Source organism: Dipodomys merriami, unplaced genomic scaffold (assembly GCF_024711535.1).
Source record: "Dipodomys merriami isolate MVZ:Mamm:240054 unplaced genomic scaffold, mDipMer1.0.p SCAF_784, whole genome shotgun sequence".
NCBI lineage: Eukaryota > Metazoa > Chordata > Mammalia > Rodentia > Heteromyidae > Dipodomys > Dipodomys merriami.
The window spans coordinates 155,601-165,134 of NW_027206384.1; the positions used below are offsets into that span (position 1 = coordinate 155,601).

Here is a 9,534-nt window from a genome sequence, read left to right on the forward strand (position 1 = left end):
AGCTAACTCAGTTGATAAATAAGTACTTGAAAAGCCATTACCTTTGAACTTAGCTATAAAGGCTTCAAAATATGATCAAATTTAAAATGAAAACGACAAAATAGTCATTGACAAAAAATTGCAAATATGAGCAATCGACCAAACAATATAAGTTTTTTCCACTATACATAGAAATTTAGAGAAATAAGATCAATAGCATTTTTAGTAACAATAAAGGTTCCTTGTTACAAATAGGCAACCAAGGATATATGCCTGTATAAAGATTACATCGTTAACTACTTAAATTTAGAGGGTACTACATGCTTCAGCAGCAGGTCTACACAAATTACAACAATACAGACATTAACATGGCACTTGCACAAGGATGGAATGAAAATTTGTGAATTATTCCATATTTTTCATTCTTCAAATGCAATGAAAAACAGTTATTAAAAAGTTGATTACAAAAATACAAGTGTAACAAAACCTGTAATTCATAGAATTAAAGGTTAGTTTGACATCAGTGTATTAAACTTTCACCTTCGAAAGGCCCTTACATAGCATAACCTTTACAATACTTGAAATTAGATAACATTATCTTTTTATCCCAAAGAAATAAAATAATATAAAGACTTAAGAAAAAGGAATCTTAAACTTTTCCTATATGGAATGTAATCTGAAAGGACACATTTATTAATGAACCTATATATTATAAAACAATGTAGACTTTAAGTATTATATCTAGAAGACAATGAAATAGATTATGGACTTTATACAAACATAGATACTTTTTTCAGACAATCACCAGGAATATCTTTAATTTCTATACTATTCTTTCAACAGATAAGATAAAATTAAAAAAATCACAAACTCTGCAGAAATCATTATAGATGCATACAAAAAACTCTTGAATACATTTTGTCATCAAAGTCAGGCAATTCACGTGGAAGAATAACATGGAATCCATAAATTTTTAAATTAAGATCTTGCTGTTATTTTGTATTATAAAAATATTTTGTAGGGACAGAAAGGATGGACTGGCACTTTTGAAATTTAAGAAACTTAACCAAACCATGACTACATAGGAGAACAATTTGTACAGCCTTCCACAACTTCAAAGAGTTAGTGATACATACTTATGCTTTTGGCAATATCAAATGCAGTTTCTTCCAAGTTGTTCTTCAGTACGGTTTGAAATCATGTTTAAACAGAAGGAGATACAGCGTATCTTTGCTATTTCTATCCCGAGAAACAATATTTAAGGAGGTCAAGAGGCCTTTAGTTTGGGGATTGGTATCTGCATCATGATGAAGTAAGAAAGAATCCATTCTGGTATTATTCCACATATACGCACTGTGCAGGGGTGCCAAGCCATTCAGAATTCTTGCATGAATATCTGCCTTGAGCTACCAACTCATGGACAATGTCAAAATGTCCACTCTAGGATTCCCGATGAAGAGGGGTATACTTACCTCATTTCTAGTATACATATGAGTGGCCTTTTTGGAAAGTAGTCTCAGCACTATAGTAAGCCGATTAATTTCAACATCTCAAAGAAGAAATTTGCATGGATTCTTCTCCATTATTTTCTTGCAATTGATACCTTCCTCACGTTTTCATCTTGTTCCTTGTCTTCATCAGAATTGCCTAACCAGAGACTTTGAGTACCAGTGGGAATGAGGTGTCCATGTATTTCCCCAATAGTTCACGTAGGTTGAAATGGTCAGAAAAATCCGGTGAATTTTCTGCATGTTTTTTCACCATGATTTATTTTCTCTTTTTCCATTTTTACTATTTTAAATTATGGTAAGTGGGGAGTACTGAATTGATAGAGAGCAGAGGAAAGATTTTCCTCCGTATTAAAATGCACAGACTGAAAATGAGGGACAGTGGTGTCTTCATATGCAGCTTATTCTAGGAAGGAGAAAATAGGAAACAAAGCCTACTATGTAAATGATTTGGGAAATACAAAGATATAGTGTAAGAGAAATTACTATTCAATATATGAGCTTTAAGAGCTTTCTAATAGATCCATTATTTATTGGTAACCAACATTAGAAAAAAATGTATAATGCAGTAGTAAAATAGAAGTCCTTTGTATGACTACCTAAATTCTTGTTTTTTTTTAAACACTTGTTTCCATCTAAAAAATTAGGCCTGGGCTGGGAAAGTGGGTCAGTGGTAGAGCGCTTGCCTTGCATGCCAGAGGCCCTGGGTTCGATTCCTCAGCACCACATAAGCAAAAAGAAAAAAGCCGGAAGTGGCGATGTGGCTCCAGTGGTAGAGCACTAGCCTTGAGCTGAAGAGCTGAGGGACAATGCTCAGGCCAGAGTTCAGGCCCCACGACCGGACCAAAAAAAAAAAAAAGTAGGCCTATCTATTCTCTTCAGGTGATTTTGATGATTGAAGATGCTTAATGAGAAGTCAAAATATATTAGTAGTCCTTTGATATCAATTAAATTTCATTGTTTCTTCTTGGAGAATATAATGATCAAAGCAATAGTTCAGAATCAGCAATCAATAGTTCAGCATCATGCTTCCAGTGCAAGTGGATCTCCAGTAAGTAATCCTGTGTACCATTTTCCACAAAATTTTGTCACAGATACAATCTGCCTGCCTTCTCTAGCTGCTTTCCTAGCCTGGACCTTTTCTTTCATTGTGCAGGAAAAGTGTGATTCAACTGATTTCAGTCAGATCTGTTCCAAGAATTATCAAGGATTTAGATTCTTTTTTAAAAAAATTAGTTGTGGGGCCTGAACTCTGGGCTTGGGCACCGTCCTTGAGCTCTTCAAATCAAGGCAAGTGCTCTACCACTTGAGCCACAGAACAACTTCTGTGGTTCTGTTTATGTGTGCTGATTTGTTAAATGGTAGAGCAGAAAGTGAAATGATGCAACCAAAAGTATAAAAGCAAAATAAATTAGGATAATTATGGAGCAACTATATTGTCTCTGAGAATCATGAAAGAGAGAGAGAGAGAGAGAGAGAGAGAGAGAGAGAGAGAGAGAGAGAGAGAGAGAGAGAGAGAGAGAGAGAGAGAGAGAGAGATGTGCAATCACATAGCTAGCCAAAAAATCCATGCTTCTGATCCATTTACAAAGCAAACAATTTTATTTTTTATTTGTTAAAAGAGATGGAAATAGAATTTATATATTAACTGGGAATTAGTAAATACATTTTTAGTACCCTACATAAAGAGATATAGCTCTGACCAAATTACAAACAAGAATCTTAATCCTTGGGCTGGGAAAGTGGCTCAGTGGTAGAGTGCTTTTCTTGCCGCTTACTACGGTGCGGAGACTAATTTCCAAAAAGGACACTCCTATGAATACTAGGGATGAGGATGAGTATACCCATCTTCATCGGGAAGCCTAGAGTGGACACTTAGACATTGTCCATGAGTTGGTAGCTCAAGGCAGATATTCACGCAATTACTGTGAATGTCTGGACATCCCTGCACAGTGCTTACATGTGAAACATTGCAACAGTACAGACACACACACACACACACACACACACACACACACACACACACACACATCATCATCATCATCATCATCATCATCATCATCAGATTTCTTCTTAAGTATTTTTTGTGTATGGTCTTAAGAAGAAATTTACATTACTAACTTGAATTTCTGACAGAACAATATAATCACTATACATCTTGCTTCTATACTCTCAATATTAAATTGCTATCTAAGTATGTGCAATAGATATGTATAGGAAAAAGTAGGAGCCACACTGGTGGCTCATGTCTTTATTCCTAGCTAATCAGAAAGACAAAATCTGATGATTGTGGTTTGAAACCAGAGCAAGAAAAAAAGTCCATTAGATTCTGGTTTGAAAGTAACCAGCAAAATCTAGAAATGGAGCTGTGGTACAAGCAATAAAATGCTAGACTTGAGAAAACTAAAACAAAATCATAACAAATTCTGGGACAGAGCTAGGCCCTGAGTTCAAGCTCTAGTATTAGTATTTAACTAATGAAGGAATGAATTAGTTAAAGAATTACCTAAAATAAATTAAGTGGTCACAAGTGGAGGGGCAGATGAAATGTAACTACCATGGTGACTGAATTATGTATTATTTTGTAATAAGGCAAATTATCATTTGTCCTAATCACTAATATTTTATTTGAACTTTTTTGTACAATAAACCCTGAATTTGGCATGCATGTATATGTGTGTGAACGTGTGCACACATATGTGTTTATGTGTGTCTGTGTTTGTGTGTGTGTGTGTGTGCTGTTGCAATGTTGCTTGCCAATATGAACAGGGTGAGGCTGAAAAGAACTGTGTTGCAATGTTGTTTTATTTATCAGTGTTCTGTCCTGTCATTTCAGTGGAACCACCCTTCTGTACATTTTATTTGTTAATAACATCATCATAATCAAAGCATTTACAACATAAGTTAGATAAAAGCGATCATTTTCAGTTCTTAATATATGTTAGGTAAAAAGATACACATATAATCAGGTAGTAATTTATTGCTGTAAGATGACTGTCAGTACAAAATATGTATTTTAAATCTTAAATTGGTTATATTTTTAAGAAATATTCATGGAGTGATTTTGACCGACTTGAAGAAATAGGTATTGCTCTCTGGTTTTTTCTGTGAAACTCAAGGTGGATAAACACTTTCCAAATTTCTGTTGAAAATAACTTTCTTTGTAATATCATATCTATTCACACTATGATAATAAACCCCGTATTTTTAAGGTTTGAATATCGCATCATATTGACTGAAAATCAGTATTGTGGCTATGCTTGTTAGATATATATTTAAAAAAAAACAAAAACACGTGTCATCTCCAGATTGTGGATGCATTTGAAGTTGTTTTGTACATACAAATACAAATGTTCCTTCATTAATAGTTCTTTTGTGGGAGTAACGATCACAACTTTAACAAATAAGGCTTTTCAAATATCTTTTCCAATATAAATAACATCCCAGAGCGAGTCTTGCAATTGTGAAAAACATTTAAATATTTTAGTAATATTTTAGTTCATTAACTATACAGCTAAAGATATTTCTGAAATAAATATTGTTAAGATCTGAAAATGTAAGTGTGTATATAGGCTCTTTTATGGATCATTTTATGAAAAGCCAGTTTTTATGAAACTAAAAGAAATAGAATAAAAGAATGTAAGTGAATTGGGTAACCTAATTATTAGTATAATTTTGCTTTCTATTAGCACAGTCCTTTGAATGTAGATGATGCAGTTAAATTATTTTTGTGTCACTGTGCTTCAGTTATTTTCAGAATCTTCGTAGTTATAAGAGTGAATTTGTAATATAAATAAATGTCTTTAAATATGGTTAGGATTAATCTTGTGTTTTGTGTTCTACTACCATGAAAATGAGTTATTTTCAAGTGTTAATAGTTTATAATTGAATCTTCAGTATCATAAGAAATTTTGAAAAACATTGGTAGTATTGATGTCTTTATTTTGAGGGGGAGGGGTACGGTAGTGGGGCCTGAACTCTGGGCACTATCCCTCAGCTCTTAAGCTCCACTCTAGCGCTCTACCACTTGAGCCACAGCGTCACTCCCACTTTTTTCTTTATGCTTGTGTGCTGCTAAGGAATCGAACCCAGGGCTTCATGCATCCAAGGCAAGCACTCTACCACTAAGCCACCTTCCCATCCCTTCATGTCTTTTTAAACCAATAGTATTCACAAGTTGGAGAGTCTTTAATTCATACTTAGGTCTTGGTGTCTATGATTTTTTATCCTCTCATTCCTAACATTAATGATAGGTCAGAGTGCATTTTTGAGTATAGGAAAGGTAAAATATTTATCTGGGGTCAAAGGTGATTTTTATATCAGTCTTGCTTTAATAGCATTTTGAAGTAGTACCTTTCTCTCAAAATGTTGGGTATAAAAAGCAATCAAAATACTTGAATGGTAAACAACTTAGTTGAGCTACAAAGTGGAAATGATTTGTCCATAAGACCTGCAGAATGTTTCCATCAGGAATTGGGGAGGTCATTCTTTCAGTAAGACAGTGTTAAACAGAAATAGGGTCCCCAGGCAGTGCAGTGATGAGTGAAGGGATAAAATATGATTTCTACTATTTTGAGCTAGAAATCAAGAATATTATACTTGAGCAGTTCCTTTCACCAGGGAGGTATGCATTGATTATGAACTTCGAGTTTTCATATTACAGTTCCCTATTTTCTAACAAAGATAAAGTGAAATATTGTGAAAGTGAAATCAATAATTCGGGAAATTTTCCTATAATTTGTAGACTAAGTGCTGGTATTTTAGTCATAAAATAGAATGAGGTTAATTGATACAGTCAGAGATGATCGTCAGGCTAACACTTACCATGTGTGCAATGTTGTAGTAGTAATTCCAACTCTGAAGACTTCAATATCATCATCTGAGAGATAAAAATGTAAGGAGTTCCACTTTATAGAATTATTGTGAGGATTCAATTATATACCATAGGTAAAGTACTTGGAAAAACAATCAATTAGCATTTGGCAAATTCTACCTCTTATTTTATCATGTGATGAATTCTAACATTTTTACTGTGATTTTATATGTGCAATGTGATGTATTGATATTCATTGCATTGATCACTTTTCTGTCACCATGAGGAAAATACCCGTAAAGAAAATTTCTGAGGAGGAAAATATTATATTGACTCATGGATTAAGAGAACACAGTTTAAGATCAAATATCTCCATTGTTTTTAATCATATTTTTATTATCTTAACTAGGTGTATACGGGAATTTCCATTCAATAAATGAATTTTTAAATATAGTGGAACTTTATATAACTTTTCCCTACCCTTCCAAACCTCACCCCACTTTAATTTTTTTCTAATTTCATATTATTTGCATTAAATATTATGTCTTCACTTTTTTCCTCCATAACTCTTTATTCCTTCCCTTTGACTTCCCCTCACATCTTCCAAGTGATAGTTTCCTGGTATTCATTTTGTTAGATTAAAAGTTCAATTTTATAAGAAATTACACCTTTTAAATACTGCTCTGAAAAATGAAAACTTTGGTTAATACTGATGTCTAACTTGCATAAAATTCTGGCTTCCAAATATGCGACAGAAAATGAGTCCTTTGTGTGTCTGCCTCTCACTTCATTTACTTAACATATTTTTAGATCTATCACTTACTTTGTAAATAATGTAACAGTGCTCATAATGGATAGGTGCAATCCAATTGTGTATATATGACACACTTTCTCCAACCATCCCTTCGCCAAAGGGTATCTTGGCTGTTTCCATAACTTGGCTGTGGTGAATAGTGCAGTAATGAACAAGGTTGTGAAAGTGATTTTACTGTAACCTTTTGGAAGAATTCATCACTATCTTTCTGAGAGCCATCCTCTAGCCAGTTTTCTAGAATAAGCACACCTTCCTTTTATCTCCATCACAACGTATTGCAAGTCCTCAAAAACACACTCTCCCATACATGTCTCAATAAGCTAAAACCACACTATGCCCATATTCTTTCAATATATTTTTAATACTTACATAAATTTAGTGAGAACCTTCTAAGTATTTTCCTAATGTGGGAATGAGAGACATAACAAGAGAGGAAAAGTAAGAAATATACATTTTAATTAGCTATTATCATATTTAAAATCTTTTTCAGCTCTAACTCATAGCCTCACTTTTTATTATTTTAATCTTTATTTGATTACTTCATCTGTCCCCTAAATTATAACAGGTGAGTTAAATACAGACAAAAAATTTTGGTTTGATTTTGACACTCATGTGTGAGGATGTACAATATGGGCTAATAGATGGATTGGAATTAATAGCAATTATCCATTTTGTTAAAGTAGAGATGGTTTTTTTCCAAACTGATTCATATTTCATTCAACAAAAAGAAACTTGTAACAATTCCCTTTGTTTTGCTCCTCATTAACTTTTGTTTCCATATTATATTATAATGAAGGATGATTTCATATATGTTCTGTAGATTCAAAAATATGTTAAACTATTTCTACCCATATGTATTGATATATACATACATACATATATTACACAGGTTACAATGATAATTTATAACTTCTGTAACTATACAATTTACTAAATTATTAAAAACCTCGATGGTTCATGACTGGAATCCTGGTTACTCGGGAGGCTGAGATCTGATGAACATGGTTTGAAGCCATCCTGGGCAGGAAAGTCCATGAGCCTCTTATCTCCAAACAACCAACAGAAAATAAGAATAGGAACTGTGGCTCAAAGTAATAGAGTGGTAGCCTTGAGAGAAAAAGCTCAGGGACATCACCCAGGCTCTTAGTTCAAGAACTACAATCTACCCCAAAAAATCTATTTAATTTACATCTATGTAAGTAGAGTATTTCCATCACCGAAATGCACATCCATACTCATTTGCAAGGTAACTCTGTTTTGGCTGAAGTACCACTAAACATTATCACTAAAGTAGCATAGGAAAGTGGGTTCATTCTATCTCTCTAATGGATTTTTCTCCACTAAAATACTCAAGTGTTACAATTATTCCAATTATTTACAATCATAACTTTTTTCTTTAATATCCCTGATATTACAGTTTGAATTCAGTGTCGTGCCCCCTAAATGGGTGTGCTTACCACTTTGTCATGTGCCAGCCCTAAATTAACCTGATAATTTTTCAGATAGAAACTGGCTTCCTACTTGTGTATGATCTTGCCTCAGTCCAATTTATGTTATTCTTCCTGGAATTTAGAATAACAAGTGCATGGTATTCTGTACAGTTTTTTCTGTCTAGTCTGGGCTTTAACCACTGTTCTCACATCAGTGCACTCCCATGAAGTCAGGATTTTCATAAGCTTTTCATAGCTGATTTTTAAAAAATCTTTGCATTTCCTGCAGGTTCTTGAGTACTGAATTAATTTGTGTTTTCTTATCTTGTTTTGTTTCATTTGAATGTATGTGTTGAGTTGTTCCTCACTTTTCATTTTGTTTCTTTCCCTGATGTTCTTACCTAAAGTGCTGAGAAACCAATTCTTTTTTCTCAAGATAGTCAGGGTGAACATTATTTATTCCAAAGCAATTTCAGTAACATTTAAACACCGTCATATCTATGAATGGTATAAAAATGCTAAACGTTGAGAAGGGTGTTTTTACTTTCACGGTAGTCTTTGTCATATACAGATCATGAAATATATAAAGATAATATAACTACAGATGCATGCCAGGAGGAGAAAAACCTATTATTAATTGTTTGACAGAGGCTTCACTTCTAGTGAAAGAAATATATTGCTTGATGCAGGATTTCACAAAATCATATTGCTAGGAAGAACCTAAGCAATCATCTAATACTATAAAATTGAGTGTGAGGAATTGACTTCCTGAATAATTTACTTTTGGATCAAATAAAAGCAGGCTTCCAAAAAGAGTGTAGATTTTAGAGAAACATGATGAATTTTATATAAATATGTCCTTAGCTGATTTTGTTAATTTGTGAGCCAGTACAGGGAAATAAAGTACAGCAAAGGTAAAAAATAAAGAACTTCACATTGAAATACTCATTTGTGCGTGTATGTGTGTGTGTGTGTGTGTGTGTGTGTGTT

The 9,534-nt window shown here is 33.5% G+C and overlaps 1 pseudogene; it reads left to right on the forward strand.

The window, feature by feature from the left end:
- The first annotated feature begins 299 nt into the window (after window positions 1–299).
- LOC138818866 (U6 spliceosomal RNA) lies at window positions 300–399 on the forward strand (annotated as a pseudogene).
- Window positions 400–9,534: the final 9,135 nt, after the last annotated feature.